Source organism: Bactrocera tryoni, chromosome 4 (assembly GCF_016617805.1).
Source record: "Bactrocera tryoni isolate S06 chromosome 4, CSIRO_BtryS06_freeze2, whole genome shotgun sequence".
NCBI lineage: Eukaryota > Metazoa > Arthropoda > Insecta > Diptera > Tephritidae > Bactrocera > Bactrocera tryoni.
The window spans coordinates 72030591-72045900 of NC_052502.1; positions in this window are offsets into that span (position 1 = coordinate 72030591).

The following is a 15310-nucleotide window of genomic DNA, read 5'->3' on the forward strand; positions in this document are numbered from 1 at the left end:
GGGTATGCGTTCAGTTGCAGTATTGCTCATGCTGAGCATATGTGATGTCTTGCCGGCTCCTAGCCTAACATAACTCACATGCCAAATGCCATCTATTCAACTATTCATGGCATCATTCATGTCTCGTGTGTCCCGCAAATCTACCCGTCTATGAACATGCATATTACACCACACGTCAGCCGGCCGCAAAACATTGTAATGAGACCGTCGAGTTTACGTGAAGCAGTGCAGGCATATGCCTATAAGCAGAAGGACGTGCTGGACGTTCAATCACCCGTTTGTCTTTGTGTCACGGTCACAGGACGTTTTGGTGTGCGCTTTTGAATTGCTTCATACCATAAATAATGCTTATTAGAAGGAGCACAATTTGGAAGACATATTTTCATGTCTGACGAGGATATTTCATGCTCTGAACGTGCTTTCTTAATGACGTTTTTGATGAGTAAAATAGATTTTCTTGAGTTTCCTCATTTCGAGAAACATTGAGTTGCATTAACAATCCGGTCCTTGGAAGTTAAAGGCCCCAGTATCGGATTTGGTCCTTCCGAATTAAAGGCTCATAGCCGTTCTTTTCAAATACGAACTACCAGCTGTCACCTAGCAGTATTTCGCTTAGATAAGATCCCAATTATCCAACGCAGGATTGCTCTTGCCAACAGGTGCTACTTCGGGCTGAGTAGGCAATTGAAAAGTGAAGTCCTCTCTCGACGATCAAAAGCCAAACTCTAAAAGTCGCTTATAATTCCTGTCCTGCTATATGGTGCAGAAACTTTGGCGATGACAGCAACCGATGAGTCGACGTTACGAGTTTTCGAGAGAAAGGTTCTGCGAAAGATTTATGGTCCTTTGCGCATTGGCCACGGCGAATATCGCATTCGATGGAACGATGAGCTGTGCGAGATATACGACGACATTGACATAGTTCAGCGAATTAAAAGACAGCGGCTACGCTGGCTAGGTCATGTTGTCCGTATAGTAGACGAAAACACTCCAGCTCTGAAAGTATTCGACGCAGTACCCACCGGGGGAAGCAGAGGAAGAGGAAGCCCTCCACTCCGTTGGAAAGACCAAGTGGAGAAGCACCTGGCTTCGTTTGGAATATCCAATTGGCGCCACGTAGAAGAAACAACTGGCTCGCTGTTGTTAACTCGGCTATAATCGCGTAAGCGCTGTCTACGCCAATTAAGAAGAAGTAGAAGAAGATCCCGATTCCAGCTTTAGCCTGATATATTGTGGTTTCATAAAAAAGTATCGCTTCATATTCGGATTTTTCATTTATTGATTTTCATTTGGTTTACATGTGACCGCGGTTTAAGAACCGAAATAATCTCAAGACCGCTTTCTTTTATAAAGCAATAGTAGTGGTATTTCGCCAAACGGAGACTTGGTGTGTAGTCTCAGGCCGCCTAAACGTGAATACTACTAAAGATGCCGTCGTAGAACAACTTATATCCGGAAAGCCTCCAGAACATTGACAATAGCTTGTGTTCCGCTAAGTCGATCAAGATGAAAATAGCACATAGTCAGTGAGTTGATCTCTACATTCCATTTCAGGCTACACTACATCGGTTGAGAGAACGAAAGTAGTCATAGTTAGTCTACATTTTACCTACCCATCCAGCTATAAACTATCAATTGAATTCCTCTTGGACCTGTGTTAGCTTATTTTGCTTCAAGCCACTAATATTTCTTCACCTTTTCAAGAAATTATACGGGTTCAAGGAGCAACTTAATCAGTTTCCTAAAATACCTGCGATTTCCGCTTTCCTCTATCCAGCCTGGGGTTGTAAGTCCCGGCTTTCGACAGTAATGCTCATAGGAAATGAAAAATCGGTTTAGTAAGCGCTTTGCTTTCTTATTAATTGTCTAATTTCTATTGTACAAAGAACCACATAGTAAAATGAAATTAATGGTTAAATTGGCAGGTTTGCGTAGGATGAATTTTTACACGAGACGATGTTGTTTTTGGTGGCGTATTTTTTGGAGAATGTCGCCCATTTGATGGCCTTTGGCTGGCCTGTTCCGTTTACATAGACCCGATTATTGGTAAGACTTGCCTGTTCCGGACCGAACCGCTAATCTTTGTTCTCTTTACAAGTAATAGTCCACGATTTGACGGTGCTTGACTGGCCTCTTCCGTTTACATAAACTCGATTATTGGTAAGATCTCGTACCGGACTTCTAGTCTTTGCTTTTTTACAGCAATAGAGCAAATTGTTGCTGGTTATTGCGGGGTACGGTTCGGTTTCGTGGTCTGTTCCGTTTAGACCCGATTATTGGTGAATGGCGCGGACTTCTAGTCTTTGCTTTTTATAGCAATAGGCAAAATTGTTGCTGGTTGTGCGGGGTACGCAGTTCGGTTTCGTGGTCTCTCCGTTTCGTAGACCCGATTATTGGTAAGATGCGGACCAGACCTCAAGTCTTTGTTCTTTTTACAGCAATAGAGAGCAAAATTGTTGCTACTTGTGCGGGGTACGGTTCGGTTTCGTGGTCTGCTCCGTTTACTTAGACCCGATTATTGGTAAAGTCTCAGACCGGACCTCTAGTATTGGTGATCTTTACAGCGTTAGATCATTATCTGTGCCACGTTGTGTACGGTTCGGTTCGGTTCGTTTCGGTTCGTTTCGGTTCCGTTGTCCAAACTCATTATTGGTAAAATTTTTCTGATCTCGTGCTGTTCCCGGTCTTTGGGTTTTAGTGCGCAGGTTTCCAATATTCGTTATCGAAGCTAAGTTCTTTTAAAGGTGAGCTCAATTTACGTAACCTCGTTTAAGCCACTGAAGTAACAATTGCGTACAGCTAGTCCTATCTATCATATATTTTAGAGTTTATTTGGCTTTATTAGTCAGTTTGGGTTCATCATGCCACTATATATTACACACAGCCACCGTGAATTCTGGCTGTCTGGTCTTTCTCTGACTATCCTTGTACATTACTCTAGCTCTTATCGGTTGAACAATGAAGGCTTGGAAACCAGTTACCGTTAATTTGACTTAATTTACTTCTTTTATGGAACAGTATTGTTCTTTTTCAAGCCCATCGCCTATTAAAAACCAATTGAAAATTAGTAAAACTTAATTTTTATTAATTACAGCCTCGCCTTTTATGACTCCACTCGGTTTCTGTTGTAGTGAATTACTGCGTCAGTTTGGTTTAAACGTTTAATTTGCAGGCGCAGCAATTTTAGTCATTAATACAAGCAATCTTTCACATTTTCGTTGCAACAAAAGCATTAGCATCCTTCAAAAGGCCTCGAAATACCAGCCATGCTGCAATACCTCTGCTCCACCTGGGTCGGATCAACTTCGACAAAGCGGCTTCGTTGGATCAGTTGATAACCGAAACCACAATGAGGCGATCAACTGACTCTCGACCATAAATCACGCAATCGCACTTGCGCTGGTCAGTTGGATAACGCACCACAATACATATGGTTCGGTGCGTTTGCCCGGCCAGTGCACCGCCAGCCGGTAATCTTTAATCAGCCAGACAGGTCTCGATTCAATCAGTTGGTGTTAAATCATTCTGGCAAACCGGAAGTGCTTCGGATCGCCTTTCAAATTTGTGCATTTTTATTGAAGTCGGATGAAATTTTGAGTACACTTTGGCATTTTCGAACCTTTTTGTCCGTTTTGTGCGGCTGTTGTTGTTGTTTGTTGTTATTTATTGCATTTGTAACGGTCAAAACTCCGCCAACGCATTGAGTTACTCTCTTAAGATGAGTTTCATAAGAAATTGTATTTATTTACAACAGCATATGTCTATATTTATGAGCTATCTTAGACTTTTGACTAATTGTCTATGCGAGCTTCTAAGCTACCACTCAATATTGCGTGGCTGAAAGGTTATACAAGCATAAAATTGTATACCATCAGCTCATAAGGGTTTCTGGAAAGCTCTTTGCAGACAAAAAACTCCGAATGGTTGAATCTTAATTCAGTATTTCTATAAAGCCTAGTCTGTTTTGGTCTGTGGCTCTATAGCCTGCTCCACTGAAAAGCTTTACAAGGTGAAAATCTCATCCCAACATTTAAGTGGAGGTCCTGAGCAGTTCTGTGAATCCATTAAATGCTTGAGTAAGTTCAATAACAACAGCAGGGGTATTATTGTATCGATAAAATTCCTCTTTTATCTGCCCCTCAAAATATATTTTCGAGGGTAATTATTTATTTATATTTCCTATTCGGTTCCAAGACTTCGAGATTCACCCAGCAGCATTTACTCACTAACTCCAACTAAGACGAGAGAAAAGGCCCTAATTAATCAAGATCTTAAGATGATCTAACGCACCTAAAAAGAAATATCTCTGCATAGATCCTTCTATATCAAGACCGGTCCAAATCTTCACTTTTTAGAAAAAGATCGAGTAGGGTAAGCCTTAATAGCTGTGCAGGTTTAAAACGAAGACCAGTAAAGTCGTTATATCCTTAATGATCGTGTAGGTTTAAAATATTTTACAATTTCAAAATGGTTCTTCAAAGTTAAACAGTTAAATTCGAGTTAATGGCTACTAAGTGTCTGAAGAGTTAGCATAAGTATCTTATGCTATCAGTGTAGAATCCAAAATTTCTAAAAGGCTTCTCAAAAGAGTTCGCAATGGTAAATGCGAGTTCATCATTCAAAGAGTTTGCCCTATGTTTATAGTATTCCTCATTCCTACTAAGATCTTTGCAATTTCGGCGGTGAGGTTTTAGTTGTTTTCGAAATGTCAGCCTCGGAATTTTTTTTAACAATTTATAAGACCACTTTATAAGGCCGATCCATCCATTCCTACCACACCGTCACAGTCAGTAAACCGACTCATTTATTCCAACAACAGACGATGTATACTTAACCAGGATGGACATGGTCTTATGGCTAAAAAGACATTAATAAACCAGTTTCCTAAGAACTTTTTGGGAAAGCTTTATGCTGCGACAATAGAAAAACCTCGAACGTAAGGACTTAACTGCCTTTTTCAACCAATTCGAGAGAAATCAGTTTAGTTGTCTATTCTTTACGTCATATTTTCGCATGGGTATTGGGTTGTTGTTGTAGCGGCAGGAACGCTGCCGGGTTGACAGTCTTTGACGGTTGAAAATCCGGGTCCTGTAGAAGATGAAGTTTGCAGTGGAACTGCAGAGACTCGGAATGGGAAGTACTCAAACCGTGACATAAATCCTTGATGAAACTTGCATATGGTTATGCTCGATATGTTTCACTACTTTATTCGACTAGTAAAATAAACTGGCGAGCTGCTAAGAGCACTTTCTACGCATACTATTTAGTTTAGTATGGCGGTTAGTCGACAAATAATTTCAAAAAATTTCTCCCACCAAGAAACGCATTAATTAGGCGCCTAATTAAAATGAAGTAGCCAACACTAACTAGTGCGTCAAAAACAAAGTAGTGCCGGCGTTTGTGACAAGTCAACCCAGCTGCCGAACTGGCGCCACACCGCCACTTCCGCTAAGCTGCAAGTACTTAGAAACAACCGGCCAGGTGCCATATACCAGGTGGCGGCCAAACAATGCCGATACAACAATAAATTCGCACCTTATTTTCGACGGTGGTCCAAGTGTGCGGCAAGTGAAACAACTAACTGCCAAAGAAATTATGACTTTCAAAGCTCATAAGTTTTTCCACCCAACCGCTGCTTGCAGGTTTCTTTGCTGCGTTCTTTGTTCCCGCCACTTTTTACGCCAACCAATTATTACGCTCGTGATGGCCATCAAGCCGAAGAATTAAAGCATAGTTGCCACCCACGCGATTACAATTATGCGGCAGCGGCAGTGGGAGAAACGATGGATTTGATAATCATGCGACATTACCGCAACACAGGCTAATGAGCCACTCGGCATAAACCGTACAAAGCTAAAGGTGCTAAAGGCTAAAAAGTGGTAAATGGCCAAACAGACTGCTGCGGTGGCGATTGTGCGGATTAAGCGCTAAAAATGCTGTAAGTGCCAAATTTCGCGATAAGCCGCGAAACGCGAGTCACAAACGCGTTCGGCCGTCGTTACACGCCACACTCAGTCGCGCGCAAACCCCTAATTTCCATATTTTTGACGATAAAAGTGAAAGTTTGAGGTTTTCTGACGGTTACTTGCTGCAAATGCATTAAACGTTCCACAATCGATAGTCGAAAGCGATTAGCTAGAGCTCGCTGTGCGATTAGCAATTTAACGCGTTTGGTGTATCCGATAAGCTTTAACTGTTGAATTTGGTGTTATGTAAAACCTCGAACTATTAGCTATATTCCTTGAACTGCCGTTTCCATTTTTCGGGTGTTTTCGATTATTGAATTTTAATCCCTCAAATTGTGTTTAATCCAATTTGTGACCGATAATCTTGAGCTGCCTTTTCAGGTACTAAGCTTTCTGGGGGAAATTTTGGGTGTGACTCCTTAAGAACTTCAGTTCGATTGTCAGAAGTATGAGTGGAATGAGAGATAATATCTATCTTGTGATTCTCAGCAGTTTTATAACGAAATTTGTGTGAAAGCTTTAACGATATTCGTTATGCTTTCAAGCTTTTTATGGTGTTATTATTAGAAATTATTAAAATTGCTATCAATTAAAATTTTTACTTTCCTAGCCAAAAATATAATCCTCGTCCAGCTTTTTTTGTGAAAGCTTCAACATAGCCAAGAAGCTTTTTAGCGTTTTTTATTACAAAGTATCGTTAAAGATACTGGTTAGTAAATTCTATAAAATGAGTTAAATACTGGTTATATGAATTGAAAAGTATCTTTACGAGTTTTTATGAACTTTTGTGAAAGCTTCATATAGGTTAAGTTTGGCGATTTAAAAAATATTATAGAAACAGTGATAATATTTGTCAATCTCTTCAAAGTTCATTTTGGAGAGTTGTTGTTGGCAGTCAAAGCGTATTTTCAATAGTTTTTGGGTTTTGTAGAGCTGCACAGATTTTTTTAGCGTTACCGAAATATTGGTAAGGATTTTTTTGAAAGCCGATTAGCGGGACTCCGTTTTTATAGTGATTGGCGTGAAAGCTTCATGTGCCTTGGCTTATATAATATCAATATTAAAATGCCAAAATAACTGCTAAATTCATAAAGTTGTTATTTTTTGCAGTTTTATAGTAAATTGGCGTGAAAGCTCTATTTTGGGTTTTTGTGAAATGATTATAGTAATGGAAAATTTAATATAAGTTTTATAAAATTTGGTATATTTTTGTAATATTATTCAATTGGTGTGAGCTTTACGATGTGGCTCTTTGGAGTTTATGTTTTAATGAAAAAATATTCATTTGGTTCGCTATAGCTTTAGTTTAGTAGCCAATTATATACAATTTAAGAATGTTTTTGGAAATCAGGTTGATATCACTTCAATGTGTAGGAGCTTTTTTGGAATTAATATTAGAAATGCTGAAAACAGCTAACAGTTTTATAAAGTTATTTATATTCTTGTTAAAGTATTTTCTTATTTCTTTTGAACTGATTGTGGAATTGTGAAAGCTTGCTGTGCTTTGGGCTTTTTGGTAGAATTATTACTAGAGTTGCTACAAGTTATTATAGAATTTATAAGAGCTTTTTTGTCAGATTTTTATTTTTCTGACTGATTATGGAGTGTAAAACTTGATGTGCTTTGAAGCTTTTGTTAAATTCTATTGATTCAATATGTTGATTTCTATATTAGTAGCAGATTTTCGTCAGATTTTTTGTTTCCTGATTTATGAAGGTGTGAAAGTTTGATGTGCTTTGGAGCTTTTGTTAAATTATTGCTTGAAATTTAGTTGCAAGGTTTTAAACAGCTACCTTTTTTGTCAGATATTCTTTTTACCATTGACTGATTATTGTGTGAAAGCTTCGCTGTGTTTGGAGCTTTTTGAAATTATTATTTGTTGTGTAAATAGTTGCCAAATTTGTAAAAGAGCTCATATTTTCTGCTGAAATTTTTTCTGACTTCATTTTTTGTTCTTTCCAAGCTTTTTTCAACCTTTCGCCCACTGTTGTTTTCCTTGCCAGAGTATATGGTTCATAAAAGTTGTGACTCCATGTCAACAGCATTTTTTCTCGATACTTGGAATATTTTTCAGCGCGGTGGACATGTCAAATGATATTTCGTCGGCTGGTGGAGGGAGGCCGATGGTTGCGGCAAAGTTTATCCGAACAATCAGTGTAATGCCCGCATTAATGGTTGTAGCTAGCTTGGTCAAGCAGGGGTCTGCGACTGTCAGACATTCATAAGCGATGCATAATTTTTGTGGTAATGAAGGAACAACAACATGCAAGAGTAATGAAAAGTTTGTACTAAGGCAATGAAAAGTAAAAATGCGCACGCATGGCGAAATATATGAAATAAAATATGGAATGTGTTCGGGTGAAAGGTGGGGGTGGGTTGGTTGGGGGTTCCATTTGTCGGCATGATTTGTGAATTAGTCTGGTTTAGGCGCGAAACGGGTTGTATTTGTGCCCATAAATGCGTGAAAAGTGGTGATCATAAAACAACAACAACAACAAATATGAGTAGTAAAAACCTGCCATAATGGGGTTAAAGGCAGCATTTTCGTTGGAAAACTCCAGACAACTCTTCGTTTAAGCCAATCGTATGTGTTGTTGCTGTTGTTTTGTATGTATTGTGTTCTATTAATAGTAAATACGCGCCCTTTGCGCTTTGCTAAGCATATTTTGTCACGCATTGGCCACAGCAGAAAAGAACAATATATTTTTGAGGGCGTTCAGTACCCACTATTATTCGTGGAACACTGCGGGGAGGGCGGGTTGTAATGTTCGCGCTGAAAGGGTTAAGGCAATTAATAATGCGTTACTTATTTGTTTACGTATTTACGTAGTGTAGTATAGTGTTTATATAATCAGGCATAAAATCAACAAAGTCATAAAAATGAAAACTAAAATTTTTGCTGACAATGCTGACTAGTGGAAAATGTGGAAATGTCATTTCGAAACTTCAAAGGAAAAAAACTATCACATATGCTGCAAAAAAGCTATAATATAACTAAGGTGCATTTATTGGCTACTAGGGTTACTAAGCTATCCTCATCTTGATATTCACAGGTTGGCTACTTGGTCTATATGACAGCTATAAGCTTCTAGTGGATGGTCCGATCTGAACAATTTGTTCGGAGATTGTAGCGCTGCCTTGGAAAATAATCCATGCCAAATTTCGTGAAGATACCTCGTCAAATAAAAAAGTTTATCAGACGAGGACTTGAGTTTGACCGGTCAGTTTGTGTGACAGCTATATGCTATAGTGATCCGATCTGAACAATTTGTTTGGAGATTGTAGCGACATCTTGGATAATAGTTCATGTTAAATTTCGTGAAGATACCTTTTCAAATAAAAAAGTTTTTTACATACAAAGGATTTTATTCCCACGATCAATTTCAGGTTTATTATGACAGCCATATGCTGCATAATTGGTCCGATATCTGTGGTTCCGACAAATGTTGAGCTTCCTAAGGAAGAAAGAACGTGTGCAAAATTTCAGATCGATTTCTCAAAAACACAAGGAGAGACGGACATAGTTATTTACACAAGGCTCCGATGGTTTCTTCAGGGCAATCTAAATTTCGGGGAATATTTAATTTATACTGTTTGGATTAAAAATATCATAATTTTAGTAAATCTTTGAGTTTTAGTTTTTGTTGACATTCTTTGGCAGGATAAAAATCCACATCCCTTCCGGTTTTGTAGACCCGATTGTTGTGGGATGATAAGTGCCATCCCTCTTTCAGTCTTCTTCCAAAGAACTTCCTTAAAAGAACTTCGAATATATCTATATTTTTTGGACTCACAGTGTCCAAATCGTAGTTTCATTTTGACGGCGTGTGCAATCGGTTACGTGTATCTGTTCGGATTTAAGAGAACTGGAAAATACCAATGTCAATAGGTCATTGGATGCGTATTTTACGTATGCAAATCAGAGAGTGAGATTAATCATTGATTGGATGCTGTATTAGGTGACTCCTTGACTTTGATTGTGGCCGTCAAAGCTTGGTTTAACGAGTTTCAACCTTGGCAACCTTGTTTTTGATGAGTCTCGTCCAGGTACCTGGTAATGGCTACCATGGAAGTCCACGGTCTCGTATTGATACACCACCGTTTCAAGGTGCGGCAGATAGCTGAGTCAATAGGTAGCTCAAAAGACCTTATGGGGAATCCCTCCTTACCTTCCATTCAGCGGCGAATCCGGCACAAGTAATGGTATGCCTTTTGCATCATAACAAAGCACCGGTTTACATCTTCGTCGTCGCTTTGGTCATATTGTTCGAATTAGGTTACAGGCACTCCCGCACCTTTAAAAGATATTCACTGAATTTGGCACCGATGCCACTTCTTTTTGTGTTCGAATTTAAAAATTATAAGCCGCCTCGGAAAGCCGACTTTATAAACGTCCAGAAAACTTATTTTTCAGACAGAGTCCCGAACTGTAAGGAACAACTTCTTGAGAAATAAGTCCCCATTTTCCAAAATTTGCATTTTTATATTGAAGACTAAGTTCTTATGTGTCCCTCGCTAAGACAGTTTCTTGCTTTACCTGGATTTCTGTTTTAGAAACGACCAAACCTATTATTTTTCAAACTATATAGGTACATAAAAAGAAACTAAAAATTAAAGGGAGTTGCCAAGATTAAGGAGTTTTGAAGCTGTTCTTTACGCAAAATTGGGAAATGTAAAACAAATTTATACAAAGTATCCATCATTTTAGAAAATAGAAATTTAAAAATATTTATGGTATTATGAGATCCCATAGTTTTTCGTTTAATTTTATGGACATAAATAAATTGGTTTGTATACAATACATTATAAAAAAAAACATTATCATGCAAAAAGAAAACTTAAAAAATTTAAGGTGTTGCTTAAAATTGAGAAAAATTTTATGTTTGTTTTAAAGATAAGAGATGAAATGATATAAAAATATTTACAAAAAAGAGAGAATAATCATTCAAAAAACAGAAAACTCAAAAGAATTTTGGAGTTGCCAGATCGAAAAGAATTTGATTAAAATTGGTTGAGTATAAAAAATATTTACAAAAAATAAAACAAAGAGAAAACTCAATAAATTGCAATGGTGTTACTTAGATTGAAGTTTTTGAAAAAATTGTGTAAAATTAAATTAAAGTCGATGGGTTACAAAAATATTTACTGAAAACGCAGAAGAAAGGATGAAGCTTTAAAACTTTTAGATGCTGCCAGAATCGAAATATGTTGAGGATTTTTACAATTAAATTTAAAATGTAAATGTGTGAGGTATACAAAAATAATTTTACGAAAAGAAAATCATAATCATTCAGAAAAAGAAAACTTATACATTTTTTTGTGTTTGCCCAGAATTAGAAATTTTTTAACCAAAATGAATTTAAGGTATGTGTCAAAATTATTTACAAACAGAAAACCATAATCACCCAGTAAGAAAAGGAAAACTTAAAATATATTTTGGTGTTGCCAGATTTAACTTTTTTTAGTAAAAATAATTAGTGTAATATTATAAAAATATTTACAAAAAAATAACATAATCATTCAAAAAGCTAAATCTTAAAAATATTTTGAATTGTTGCCAGATCAGGGATATTTCTTTAAATGGAATAAAAGCAAAATATAAAAAAAAATGAATAGAAAACTCTTTGTTATATTTTTCCGAATTTTTAAATTACTTTACTAAAATATGCTTTTATGTATACGGTCCCTTTCCATTATCAAAAAATAACTATTTGCAATCAATGAGTATACGAACAATGCTACTCTAAAAGACAACAAAATTAAATGCACTTCACATATTTCAATTGCCCACTGCATCCCACACTAAAGTAGTGTGTGGGTCGCTTTAACTCTCACACCTGTCTTTTGTCACTTCATTGCACAGCCGCTTCGTGATTACCGCTTCACACATATCCCGCATTAATTTTGCTTTTGTGGGCATGTTTGTGTCTGTGTTTTGTTTGATAACTTTATCGCTAAAGTGCATTCATATCCACTAAATGCTCTAACCCTCACCTTCCGCACCCTCTTCACACGCGCTCACTCTCATGCAATAAATTGTTTATAATTTTGAAATTGACAGCCACCGAACAATCGCAACACATTGACTGCATATCAAGTCGAAATCGATAGGGTGTACGCGCGTGCATTATCAATGCCACCACCCCCAACGAATTAATGAAGAGAAGTTAGCCGCATTTATAGCCAAGGCACATGTGCCACATGTCATGCCACACTCAACTACAGCAGTTACACCAGCAGCAGTAAAATATACATGGTAGCACCTAACGGTCAGCTACGTTTGGAGTTGTCACTGACCCGACTCTGAGTAGTGAAGAATGCTGCTGTGCGGTTGTTTGATTGTCAGAACCAAGAAAAATTTAGTGTCGATTGCAGTGCTCTAACTGGGGGAATTACGCAGGCTGTAACTTTGCTAGTTTATTGCTGTTGTTCGATTTTTCATGTGTTAACAATTGATGTAATCAAACATTTGTGTCGTATTTGAGAGTCACAGCATTTTTGGTAGTGTGGATAAAGAGATCATTACTGTAGGAGTTGATAGAATGGTTATGCTGCGTGGGTTGGTGTTAGTAGTCAGAATAATTACATACATAATGCACTATTTTTTTGGGGTAATATTGTTAATAAAATATATTTTTTGGATAATGCTAATTCTATTATTTGCCATACAGTCTTGAATTTTTGGTTGGTAAGAAAGCGGGTTTTGATTTGAATGGGTTTTATGCAAAGAAACGATCCAAGTTCGATGAGGATAGCAATAGTTGTTGGGTTGGGATTTCAACGAAGAATAAGTTATTATGTACAACAAGTCTTTGTTTGCGGGTAAATATTGCTTATATCGTGTTAGGGAAAATTGTGTACAAACAGACTAGTGTGTAGATTTTTTTGGGTTGTGGAGACATGTGTGGTATATGTGGAACTTGTTTCAGTTTTTACAAAATCGCTATCGATGTTTTAATTGGTTTGAATAAAATGTGCGTTTGTGTTTGGATGTGAAACAAAATTTTGTGTAACTTTTTTACCTTATTTTACTGTCGAGTTATCTGCTGCAAGTTTTCTTTCAGTTTGTCGCGTTTTTTCACTAATCAATTCTTATCATAACCTTTTTAATTCTCAAAATACATTGTTTGTGTGTTGATTTTAGTTGCTGTTGTAACTCCGTGTTGTTTGCTTAATAAAATTTAACTTTCATAAAAATTGATTTTTCTTTGGAAATTGATTCAGTTTCGTTGAAAGCTTGTTTTGCCATGTTCAATGGTAAATTGTAAATTGTTACACGAGAATTTTAATTTTATGGGAGAAATCACGTTTTCTAGCTGGTTGTTACCTTTATTTCGCAACAAATATGTTAGCGTATATAGTTGGATGTTTCTGTGTATTTTTAGATTGTGGATCTATGTGGTTAAATTGTTTGCTAAATTGTTGGCGAAGTTCTAATATTGGATATTATTTGGCTATATTTATGATGGGCATTCATGATATTTTCATTCTTAAATTTAAATTGTTTTATTTAATTAAACATGCATTGAATGAAATATTGATTTTTATGGGCAGTGATTCGATTTGTTCAGAAATAACAATTTTAGTGGTATTCATTAGTAAACTGCAGTTGTGGCAAGAAATTTTTATTTTATACAGAATCAATATTTGAAGCTGTTAGTATCATTATTAACTGAGTATCATAGAAAATGAAAATATAAGCAAGAATTGGATGTTAAATTTTGTGTGTGGGACATGTTGTAGTCGTATGTGAAACATGCTTTTTTTATAAACAATATGTTTTTCAACGTTTGATTAGTTAAATTCAAACCAAAATTTCTTGTGGATTACTTTGTGGTTTTGTGACATGCTTGTTTTGAAAGCGTTCGTTTCAACATTTAAGTTGGCTACTTTATACATCATTTATAACCCAAAAGTTGTGGATCGTATGTTAACGTATGTTTTGCTACATTTTTGATATTTTATTCTACTTTTTTCTTTGTTATGTTTGTTGCATGTTTTTTCAACATTTTTTTATTTTTATCGAAAACTCTTATTGACTAAATACTTATTTTTCATTTGTTTTTTCTCTATCTTTCCCTTTTAAAGCGAAAATGTTTGTTTTTGTTTTTCTAATTGGTATGGTTATTGTAGGTGTCTTTATTTTTTGTTTTTTGTTTTTTTGTTGTTTTTTTGTTTGTTTTGTTTTTTATATATGTGTGTATGTTTATATATATTTAAATTAGTTACATATTAATATTTTTATTTATATATATAGTATATTTTTTTAAATTTCTTACTGTGTTTGTTTTGTTGATTTTGCTTATTTTCAGTGATAAGTGGGGATTTTGCATTTTACACTAATCGGTTTATTTTTTTTTTAAATATATATATTTTATAGGGTTATAAATATATATTTGTATTCTTTATACGCTTGTGTTTTATATATTCTTTTAGGTTTAATTTTTTTATATTTAAAGTTGGTAATTCACATACTGTGTTTGTTATTGTTTGAGGAATTGTTTTTATTGTTTTTTTTTTTCTTATTTTTTTTTTTCTTAATTTGTTTTGCATTTTTTTCCTGGATTGTTGTGTTTTTTATTTTTTTTTTTTATTTTGTTATTACAGTTGTTCATTTTGTTGGTTTTCTCATATTTTACTTTAAATTATTTTTTTTTTTTTCGGTTATCAACATTAAATTTTTGTATTGTTTTTTATGCTTTGTTGCACCGAGAATTTTATTTAGCGTAAAACGAACATGTGTTTTTTTAATTAATATTTCAGTGCATTGTTAACTATATTAATGTTGCTTTTCCATTTTTTTTTACGTGTATTTTTTAAATCATTTGTTGTTGGCGGTGTTGTTGTTTATTTTCCACATATTTTTTAAAACTTAATTTAATATTTTAACTAAAATCATTTAAAAACATTATTATGTAAGTGAGGAACATTTGAACTGTTACAAAAGCAATTATTACCATTTAAAATTTAAACTAAATTACGAGTTTACGTCTGTTGTTTTATTTTTAATTTTTTTTTTAAATTATTTTGCAGGAAAAATTCATTTGTTGTTTTGTTTTATAATACTCTGAGCTGTGTGTAATGTTGAACGCACGTTCTCCTAAAGGTTATGGTTTTTGGGGTTTTTTGGGGGCAAGTCACTTATTTGCGGCTGGAGAGAGTGTTTTTAAATTTTTCACTGTGCACGTGCGGTTTTAATTAAGAGAAATGTTTATAACATTGGTTTTTCAAATTAAACACGATTTTTTTTATGCAAGTTTTAAGTAAGCGCTGTTTTAGTAGTATGTTTGTGTTTGTTGGAAAATTATATTTTTACATTGAAAGTGTCTTTTGTTGGGAGTTAA